Genomic DNA, 12,116 nt, shown 5'->3' with positions numbered 1-12,116 from the left:
TTCCCCAAATGTTTGTGGCTGTTTTGTACATAAGGCTGGCGCTTTAATTTCTTCTTGTTTCTTAGCTTGTTTTCAGGGAAGTGTGGGATTGTCAGTGGCAGGTTCGGTTTGGCCTCTGTATGGGTGTGTTTATCTGGGTGCTAACTGGCTTAGCAGGGCTTGAAGTGGTATCTGGTGCTGGGAGAGGGTTCTTCATGCTTAATTAATTAATGCCCATGTTCACCAGGGTAGACTTATACTGAAGCTGTGTTCTCAGCAGCTCTGTGATGTCTCTGTGTTGCTGAGATGTGACAGCTCCTCTTTCAGGTCTGCTAGGTCTTTAATTGCATGTTTTTACATTGGGCTATATCTCATTTCTCCACATTCCCCTGTCCTCCCATTTGCTCCTGTACAATCACCTTCAGCTAATAGGGTTCCGTGTCAGTGGTGGTGGAAATGAGGGTCTGTACCTGCTTCTTCAGTTCCACTAAATGTACCTCCAGCAGAGAAAGGCTGTCTCTGAGATGGGCTACTCTGGATTGTAGGGCTCTGGGGTGGGGCAGAGTTAGTGCTGCTGAAGGTCTGCTCTCTCTCTCTCTCTCTCTCTCTCTCTCTCTCTCTCTCTCTCTCTCTCTCTCTCTCTTTCTTGTTTTCTCTTTTCTCTGTCTCTATCTTGTTTCACTCTCTTCCTCTTTCTGGTGGTGAGGGAGTCACCAGTCCATCACAGTAAACTCATTATCGTCAATACATATCTATGCAGTGCATTTTGTGCTAGTCTACCTGTCTGTCTGTTTACCTGTCTGTCTGTCTTATGGCTTACCTGTGTACTCATCTGCATAATCTCACAAAAACGGTCACCGTGGTCATGTCTTGTACTGTCAATCTGGTAGTACCCTCAAGGGTACATATTCAGTAGTTAACATTAAGAATCACTAAGCACTGTCAAACCAGATATGTTTTAAATGTTCAGATGTGTTTCTCCAAATGTTCTATGGATCCTCAGAACAACATGGTCATTAAGGAGCTGAAATATACATAATGTAGCAAATTTCACATACTCACCCATCACTAACACACTCACACCTGTGGGCATTTTTACACACCCAGTCACTCTCACACACCTGTAGACAATTTCACACATTCACCCAGTCATTTACACAGTGACACCTGTGGACAATTTAACACAATTACCAAGTCACTCACACACATCTGTGGATAATTTCATGCAGCTAAGCTTAAACTTAAGCCCTACTTGGATGGGTTTAGTTTTACCTGTGGATGTGGGGGTAAAGCACTTATTACCTGAGTATCTCAGTAGTTTTAAACTCATCAGAATAGACCATTGGGAGTGCAAGCTCCCATTTCAGGAAATATTTCTGAGCCTTTTTACCTACTGTAAAATAAGCAGTAATAATAACCCCAGGTTATATTAATCTCGTCCGAACAGACATATAGGGGAATATTGAATCATATCCCAGGGAAAAGGGGGTTTTCTTGAGAACAGAGGAGCTGAAGAAGTTGTTTGTGATGAAATAATATATGGTTTAAATAAAAGCTCAGCAACTGAACGAAGCACCACAAGCAAATCTAAAAAACAACCTGAGAAATCACTCAGTAAAGAGACATTTCTGATAGCTGTAGGTAGGTTTACCATTACCATTACCATTAAACTGTTTATATTAGTTCTAATAACTGTATGAAGGATTAGTAAAGGTTTGACAGTCTTCTCGTCTGTTATTTGCTATGAAGGACTAAGATAAGGTTGTTGAGTGCCTGATAAATTTAGTCTGTTTTTAGAACAGTTGTAACATTCTAAAAACTCCAGTAGCTCTGATGTGTATGATCCACATTGTGCGTTGGCAGTGCGTGAATCAAGTAGCCCCTCCCATCTCTGTTATTTTCCCCCGAGATTTCTTATCCACCATATGGTGCGAATCCACCATAAATATTACTGACATCTTGGGGGAAAATTACATTACCCCAGCTCCCCATGTAAAATGAGTCCCATCTGAATAAGGCTTTAGACTTACTTATTATTTGTAATATAGTCACATAAACGGGAGAATGACACTTCATGACATTTTATTTTCATTGATTCTTAAATATTTTCTGACAAATTATGATACTTTAGCCTAACTATGTTCAATTTGCTAAACTAACAAAGTTAATATAGCCATGTAAATGTCCTTTTCTGTTAACATCTTTTGGATGTAATGGGAATGAACAGTCTGATCAGAATGTCCATCCATCCATCCATTATGTGTAACCGCTTATCCAATTTAGGGTCGCGGGTGGTCCAGAGCCTACCTGGAATCATCGGGCGCAAGGCGGGAATACACCCTGGAGGGGACGCCAGTCCTTTGATCAGAATGTGACAGAGATATTTGTCTTGTTAGATTTAGTTAAAATAGGACACCTAATGGCAGGAGTGTCTATACATTTCTTATTGGGGCCAAAACGAGAAAAATATGGGCATTCATGGACTACATACACTCTGTAACAAATGAAAAAAAAAAACTTGCCTGTTTAATTTAACATAACACTTCCTTTTATGTAAGTGACTTGTTTAATGGCATATCTTTCACTTTCTGGTAAAATATCCTAATGGGAACTGTGATAGTGTGCCTTTGGACTGAAGAAGTGTTTTCAAGTTAGTTTTAGTCTGGTTGTGGAGAATTGAAGCACATATCAGAGTTGTCTGTCAGTTATCTCAACTTCACTCTTGTTCAGTGTCATCACAGAAAACACTGGCTCACATATTAATGTGTGAGGCGAACAAACTGATCGTTCTTTTGCTGTGGTGCCCTATTCAAGGAATTTGGGACTTTTTAAGCGTGTGTAGCTGGAAGTGAAAGCATCTTATGGTGACTGTGAAGAGCGTCATTGCATTTCAAAGAGTTCCAAAAGGACTTCTTCCTGTAGCTTACGCCTTCCACATCAACAGAGGAAGGGCTTGAACACTTGAACATTCTTCTCAATTGCAGCAAAGCCTTGAAATCTTTGGTTACATTTTTGGGCCACAGTCACATATTTCCCTGTCTTTTCCAGGAGTGTTGGAAAATGGGTTAATTTCTCCTAAACATGAGTGATGGAGGAAAGAGTGATATTTCATTTCATAATGACTCTTAATATACTATTTCTTTACCTACCAGCTCTCTCTCATATTTGTGTTGTAGTCACATAAATGGGAGACTTCATTTTGTTATGTGTGCACTTCGTGCAGGTCTTGCATCAAGCCAGAATGGGCAAAATGTCCATTTGCAAAACTGCAATAATTTGAATCTGCATTTCCCAAGATTTGTTGCAGGCTTCTAATTCAAAATTTGCCAATTTGGTTTACAAAACACAAACAAATTTTCATTAATTTATTGTCTGTAACTGCTTATCCAGTTCATGGTTGTGGTGTGTCTGGAACTTACCTGGAATCACTGGGCGCAAGGCGGTAACCCACCCTGTGAGGTGCACAATTTCATCACAGGGCATCAGACGCTCAGTGGAAAATGGAATGGAAAATTTGGATGCAATCCATCTACAAATGTGTGTTTTTTGACCTGGAGAAAACCCACGCAGACACAGGAAGAACACACTATGTGACCATGATACTGCCTGTTGAGCCACTTTGCTGCCCCACAATCAACTTGATCAGTGATTGTTATTTTCTGTACTAGTTTTAATTTAATTAATTAATTAAATTCTCAGGCAGCACAGTGACGCAGCAGGTAATGTCATAGTCACACAGCACCAGGGACCTGTGAGGAGTTCTCCTCCAGGTACTTTGGTTTCCTCCCACAGTCCAAAATCACACGTTGGTAGGTAGATTTGTGACTCAAAAGTGTCCATAAGTGTGAGTGAGTGAATGTGTAAGTGTGTGTCGCTCTGTGAAGGACTGGCACCCCCTCCAGGGTGTGTTCCCACCTTGTGCCCAGTGATTCCTGGGTAGGCTTCGGACCCACCGCGAACCTGAACTGGACAAGCGTTTACAGATAATGAATGAATTAATAAATTAAAATATTGGTTTTATTGCATTCAACAGCATGTCTCAGCTTCTTTGATAACTGGGTTTGTAAACTGAAATGTCCAGCATCTCTACTCCACGTTAAGAAGGAAGAGTCTCCCCCACAGAGCAGCCTCTGCAGCCCTTGTCAAAGCTGTTTAGTGGGCTGAGTGTTGTCTTGATCCTACTGAAGCTGAGGCTGGGGCTTACAAGTGGAGGAGACACCAGTGCTGCCCCCATGCTGTTGTGCATGTGCTCATAAGAGTTGACAGATTTATGTTTTTCATTTTTGTTTTATTTTATTCCTGTTTAATGTTGTTGTTTGTACATCTTGTGGGGATGATCAGTTAAGAAAATAATTACAGCTGGAGTCTTTTAATGAAAATAAGATTAAAAGCAGACTTGCTGCACTGTTAAATAGGAAAACAACACAGATATTCACAAAGTGAATTGACAGGTTGTTTCTTCATACAAAATAGGTTTGGGGTTTAAAATTAAATTCTGCTGCTTTAATTTAGGGGGTTAAATTAAGTAATTTTTTTTCCCTTAGGACAGGGTGGGTATACAGTATAGAGAATTAAAGACAGCAAAAAGATTAATGGGATGACCAGTAGTATTACACTAAATCACTAAAAATCATCTGAGAGATCCATAAAAGAAATGTGTTTTTTTCAGAGCAAGAAGGTTCAGCTCGGACACGTGTTTCAGCTTAATAAAGACAATTTACTGGAGATATATAATTTATATTATGTAGTTTTGTTTCTTCATACTTCTATATGTGTGTGTGTGTGTGTGTGTGTGTGTTAGTGGTGGGCGATATGGCCCTAAAATAATATCACGATATTTCAGGGGGTTTTGGCAATAACGATCCTCTTGGCGATATAAATAAAACACTGAAAAATACTTTTATTAATTTCAAGAACACACTAATGCAACAAAATAAATGTTATTTTAATATTAATTATAATAATTAAATTATATTTAATATATATTAATTGCAGTAAATGGGTTAATTTTTTAAAAAGATTTATTTTACTACAAATGTAAGAGTTTCAAATATTCAAACATAAAGAAGTGAGAAAAGAAATCAGTAAACGTTTGATTATTTTGTAAACAACAGTAATTTACCTATATTTTGATTTTGTATAAAATAATGTAGCATATAAATCTACCACACAACCAAAGTGCAGAAAATGGAGTGTGTGTGTATAAACAGCAAAAGGAAACAATTATACAAAAAGTGACATTACAGCTTCACAGTAAATAATAAAACAAACACAAAAACGGTGCTGAGTTTTATGCAAACGAGTCAGAATATCACGATTATCACAATATGTTTTTTATTGTTTAAAAAAATATGATATTATCGCAAACGATACTATATGGCACAGCCCTAGTGTGTGTGTGTGTGTGTGTGTGTGTGTGTGTGTGTGTTTGTGTGTGTGCGTGCGTGCGTGCACATGCGTGCATGTGTAACGTGAGAGTGTCTATTTAGCACTTGATTGGAAACACATGGCCTCATCTCTAAAATAGGATTACTTATCATAGGCATAGTGAATAGGAAGCAATCTCTGTGGCCTGTCACCACTGTCTGCCTGATTCATTTATTCTGCTCATTATGGCCTCCTTATTATTTTTGAATCAATGGCCTAATTAAGTTTGCAGGATGATTTATATGATCAGTTATTACAATAGGAGCTAGCACACACACACACACACACACACACACACACACACACAGGACTATGCACACACATAGACATATCCTGAAAAACTATATTGGATATCTTCGCCATCAAAAACTCATAATTCAATTTCTTTCTTTTTATTATTATACCACTTGAAAAGGATAGCTGCTATTTACTTTATGGGAACACTTCACGATTGCATGCTTGCAACTCATTTGTTTTAAGACTGGAAGGGCAGAAGATTTTAAATGGGAGTAGGGTACATGAATGCAAATGTATATAGTACACAATGATTTGTTATTACTTAGTGGTAGAGACTTTATTGGAAAATATATAACTTGTGCTTAAATATAATTTCGTAAATGAAAGAGTGGTCTCACTATAGCACAGTGTGGTACAATAAAAATAAAAGTGTGTTAAAGTTACCATCTTAAAGATTTAAATTTTAACTGATAGCAAGAGAATGTTACTCTGGTATATTTTTATTGTATTTCTTAATGAATCCAGCCGTTCCTATATCTCTGATTCACCTATGGTTGAATGCACCCGTTTATTGCATTGTGTTACTGTTGTTCTATCCATGAACAATGCATTACCCTTGTGAACGCAGTGTGTATGATTTATTGTTTTTTCAGTATATTTTTGACAATTTTTCTAGGAACAATAATGTTGCTAGCTTTAGAATGCATTTTTCAGGACTTGTTGTATAGAAGATGCCTAATCTGCAACAAACACACAGCACACCCCCTCTAGAGGCACACACACTCATGCACACATCCAGCTGCTTTGCTTTGACAAGTCCCTGGTGAAACTTTAAAGGTGATGCGGTATATTGTTAAATATGTATGAAGGCAAGTTAATAGTCCTTGTTCAAATATTCAGAGCTGAGCCAAGAAGGCTCTTTTGTTTCTATTCTTGCTGGTAAGAGAATGATGAAACTGGGACACTAACATACGCCATTATCGAGCAGTCGCATTGTGGCCTTGTTGTGCATATTTATATCTTCAAACTAGCCCTGGCAACAAGACATGTTTATGGATCATATTGACTGTTTGACTAAACAATGCTTGGAGATCTAGGTTTCATGGGAAGGAAAACGTATGACAATGGTACATATCATGGAACTGGTGGAAGTATATATTTGACATAAATGGTTAAATAGGTACATTTATCATAATAAATTCACAGACTCATGTGGAAGGTATTGATGTACTCGTCAGACCTAATTTCAGCAAATACATTCAGAAAACAACACAAATTCTGTTTTAAAAACTAAACATAGGTTTAAACTGGTTTTATCTGATCTGGTGCTGGTTTAGCAGGTCACCAAATATTGTCATCCCGTTTCCAAAACAAAACTGTTGCTGGCTTTACTGGTAGGTCATCTATGATTTTTTTTCTCCACCATAAGTCCCAATAAGTTTGAAAGCAAGCAAGATTGTTTTTTTTCCCTTCTCTCTCTCTCTCTCTCTCTCTCTCTCTCTCTCTCTTTGTTTTTGTGTATCAGTGCTATTTCAGTATACCCAGAATGCATTTTGGAAACACATTATAAAACATACCCTTCATGGTAATAAGGACATCCACTGATGTGGAGACTAATACATACAGACATCATCTTTTGGCTGCCTTGTAGCTACAATAGCTTTCTGGTATCCTTCTGCATTTATCAGCTTGCTATATATCCAGCGCTAAGCAGTTGTAGTTTTTCAGTCAATCAATTGAAATGGTGATTCTCACTTTGAATCTATGTGATATCACTCTAGCAGGATAGCTAAGTAATAAGAGCTTAAAGAAACCCGTATGTCTCAAACACAGAACAAACAGAACTGTAACAAAAGTTAATAGCTTGTCATAAATTATTAATAAATCCTTGTCATAAAACCCAATAATATAACTTAATTCAATATGGTTTTTAGAGGCTAAAACATCACTGTATCTCTTTCAACAGGAAACTGAGAGTTCATTGGGCCCTGTCACCTGTATGATGAGCTCCAAATGTAAGTACAGAGTCCAGCAGTAGGTGTTATTGCTCTGTGGTTCAGGGACATCTAGACCTTTCATTTTATGCCTTGACAAATTATTCCTTTGGTGGGATAATCTAGCAGTGTCTCTGGTGGACTGAGTGTGCACAGATCACTCACCCCTACCCTGCACAGCATGCCAGTACACACATGAGAGAGCCCTATGCATCCAGATGTTGCTATGGAAATATCTCAAAGTGTGTTGACACATTTGACAGGCATTATAATATTACTGACAATAGAACATGCAGTTTAGTCTTCAACTCCTTTATAAAAAAAATAGTTTTCCAATATATTTGTACAAACCCACTCCCCCTTCTCTCTCTTGCTCATTCTCTCACTGAGTTGTACACATGCCTGCATATTATGTATTTACACTGACATGTCTGTAGGTTATGTCATTGACCAAACACGCACACACAGACACACACACACACACACATGTTTACCCTAGAGTTTTTCTCTTTACCCAGAACACAGAAATAGAGTCAGCCCTCAGTCCATGTGACATACAACGCTCATCCAAAACACTCAGATGGTATTTGCTATGGATTCATCCTCAGTTTCTATCTCTGTCAGGACTTCTCTTAAAGCAGATCAGATCATTATACAGGCTTTTTAAGATTTGAGCAACTGATTTGATGTTTTGTTGAAAACATACAAAATTATTTTGCTGAAAATTGTATGGTTTGTGGAAAATGTTATGGTTCGGCAAAACAACACTCAGAGAAGAAAGGAATTGCCAGTGGACCGTTTACCCCATTTTTTTAACATGATGAAAATGTGTTAACTCGAGTAGAACATGATGTGAGAAGTGATAATGCAAGTTAACCCCACAACTGTGATGTTATTCACAATAGCAAATGACCTTGTGTTTTATTGCTTTTGCACAGCAGTTTGTTTGGCAAAGAAAGACAGAAATAAGCCCCAGTCATTGCATCAGATGTGTTTTAATATTAGCATGCCCATCTGCCAAAAAACAACAAGCCTTTTGCATTACTGATAGATACTGATAGCTTTTTTAATACATGCAAGAAAAGCTGATTTATATTTTGTTCAAGATGAACAGACAGCATTGTGTTTCAAAGTCTTTGTTGTTTGCTGAATGGTATTCTATTAATTCCAGTTAAAGATTCTGCTGATATAAAAGCTTGCTTAGTGGCAATGATACGTTTAGAATTTAATATAGACCCACTTGATATGTACCCAAGTGAGATGTTGTTTGGCAAATTACCCACTTCTTAGTAAATCATACTCTACCATATAAAATTGTTACAGACAATAATTCTTTTTTGTTGAATGTCTTGTGATGTGTTTTCCAAGTAAATGTATTGAATTAAGCATTCAATACATTACTGTAACAGTAAAGTACATCTGATTTGTGATTTATATGAATATGTACGAGGCGACACGGTGGCGCAGCAGGTAGTGTCGCAGTCACACAGCTCCAGGGTTCGATTCCTGCTCCGGGTGACTGTCTGTGAGGAATTGGTGTGTTCTCCCTGTGTCCGCGTGTGTTTCCTCGGGGTGCTCCGGTTTCCTCCCACAGTCCAAAAACACATGTTGGTACGTGGATTGGCGACTCAAAATTGTCCGTAGGGGTGAGTGTATGAGTGAATGTGTGTGTGTGTCTGTGTTGCCCTGTGAAGGACTGGCGCCCCCTCCAGGGTGTATTCCTGCCTTGCGCCCAATGATTCCAGGTAGGCTCTGGACCCACCACGACCCTGAGCTGGATAGGTGGTTACAGATAGTGAATGAATGAATATGTACGAGGCGGCATGGTGGCGCAACAGGTAGTGGGCTCTGGGTGACTGTCTGTGAGGAGTTTGGTGTGTTCTCCTCATATCCACGTGGGTTTCTTCCGGGGGCTCCGGTCCAATTGGTGGATTGGTGACTCAAAAGTGTCAGTAGGTGTGAGTGGATGTGTGAGTGTGTGTTGTGTGGAGGTGTGAGGACTGATGCTCCCTCCAGGGCGTGTTCCTGCCTTGCACCCAAAGATTCCGGGTTGACTCTGGAACCACCGCGACCCTGAACTGGACAAGAGCTTACAGACAATGAATAAATATGTACTTATTTTTAAATATGTAAGTTGTGTAGTGGGGCGGCACGGTGGCGCAGCAGGTAGTGTTGCAGTCACACAGCTGGAGGTTGTGGGTTTGATTCCCGTTCCGGGTGACTGTCTGTGAGGAGTTGGTGTGTTCTCCCCCTGTCCGTGTGGGTTTGCTCCCACAGTCCAAAAACACACATTGGTGTGTGTGTGTTGCATTTCTTATTTATAGATTTAATCATTCTACTGTGATTGGAGTTCTAGCAAAGTGTAACTACTTTGTTCTTTTTAATTGTTAATCTAATCTGTTTATTATAAGAGTTCTCTGAATGTGTGTGTATTTTCTTATGATTATGAATAAATGTATACAATTATTTGTGATACATTTCTGAGAACTTATTTATTTATTTATTTTGTGCAAAACAGTTATATATTTATGTAGGGCAAGTAAAGCATGAGCAAACCCACACAAACAGCAGCCCCACGGAAAAAATACAGAGGACATGCCTCATGTACTTCTTGCTAACCCTTAAGCCTTGTGGTGGATAAAAGGATGTCATGCTGATTCTGATATCTCTGCACTAAGTTAGAAGAAGATAAAAAGGGAAGGGAAGGCTTTAGGGGGCTGATGTTTTTTAACCACACTTTCCTGGAAGCCTTTTTGCTGAAGGCCGATATGCTTTAAAATTTCTTTAGTCCCGTGTCAGAAAAGATAAGGATATTGGAAAAAGACTGAGAGTTGGATCTTTCATAAGATAACCAGCTGAACCTACATTTCTTGGGTTTCTAATGGCACATATTTCACTTGTAAGATACCCGTGTTAAAGTGGTGTATTGCATAAATAAAATATTTATACTCTGTAACCGGTAAGACTGGTTCAAAGCTCTGGTATGTTTGATTTTGGACACCCGACTTTAAGTTATTCCACTTTTTTTTTTTTTGGATTATATTCTGAGACAAACTTAAAGTTACAGTGAGTGGTATGGTCAAAGCAGTGGAAATTTCAAAACCATCTAGTAGCAGTTTAAGAATCTGCAAGGCATCTGCCCTGAATAAATCTGGGGTATTACATTTGTTTTGGATGATTGTCCATTTATTGTTGGCCCTTTAAATGTAGAATTGTTTAAAACATTTTCCAGTATAAATTAATTAGTACACACACAAATTTGTTTCATGATTTTTATTAATTAAATACACAATTTAAGTATTCTCTTGAGAACATTTTGCTGCATGCAACAGTGTAACCTGTAGCACGGTGGAGCAGCAGGTAGTGTTGCAGTGACACAGCACCAGGGGCCTGGAGGTTGTGGGTTCGATTCCCGCTCCAGGTGACTGTCTGTGAGGAGTTTGGTGTGTTCTCCCCGTGTCCCCGTGGGTTTCCTCCGGGTGCTCCGGTTTCCTCCCACGGTCCAAAAATACACGTTGGTAGGTGGATTGGTGGCTCAAGAATGTCCATAGGTGTGAGTGTGTGAGTGAATGTGTGTGTGTGTGTGTGTCGCCCTGTGAAGGACTGGTGCCCCCTCCAGGGTCGAGCCTGTCTTGCACCCAATGATTCCAGGTAGGCTCTGGACCCACCGTGACCCTGAACTGGATAAGTGGGACAATGAATGAACAGTGTAACATGCATTAAATGAAAGGTAACTCATACACTGTCTGAAAGAAAATCCTAAACAATATGGCAGTGCAAACATATGTATATAAACATGAAACTACTCAGAATCATTCAGCACAAGGCAGGTGTACACACTAGACAGGACACCAGTCCATAGGGTGACATGAAAGTATGGATAACTTGTTTTCACATGCAGAAAGCATTATGAAAATATTCATACTGTTGAAATAACCCAGTTGAAGTTTACTCATTTTTTTTCAGTGAATGTTTAACTTTCCTAAATTACTTATTAAATTATATACACACTCTTTTTGAGAGATTCAGAGACCATTTTAATATAATAGAGGACATGAAAAAAATATATAATAATAATAAACTGTTGTTGTCTGGTTACTTATGCATTGTACCATTATACCGTGCACGGTCAGTGGCTGTGACTTATCTTGTAATGTTGTATCTTCTGACCCATGGACTGAGAGAGAGTTTGTAAATGTATATATGGAAATAGGACAAAAAATAGCACTGTTACAAAATGTAATTAGGACAAGGTTAGAAAGAGCATCTCTCTCTTTCTCTCCCACTCTTCTTCAGAAAATATAGTTCCTTGTGCTGTGTCCTCATGTCTTATCTTTCACTGTCTGTCTCTCTTTGCTGTAACCTCTGCGTTGTGCTTTTTATATATATTTTTTTTACTTCTTTGGAGTTCCTGTCACAACACCAGCCATGTTTTTTCATGCCCCCCGTTTGTCTTACTGTGTCTGTCTCTTTCTAACT

The sequence above is a fragment of the Hoplias malabaricus genome, chromosome 3 (assembly GCF_029633855.1).
Source record: "Hoplias malabaricus isolate fHopMal1 chromosome 3, fHopMal1.hap1, whole genome shotgun sequence".
Lineage (NCBI taxonomy): Eukaryota > Metazoa > Chordata > Actinopteri > Characiformes > Erythrinidae > Hoplias > Hoplias malabaricus.
Note: the sequence above shows the minus strand (reverse complement) of the source record.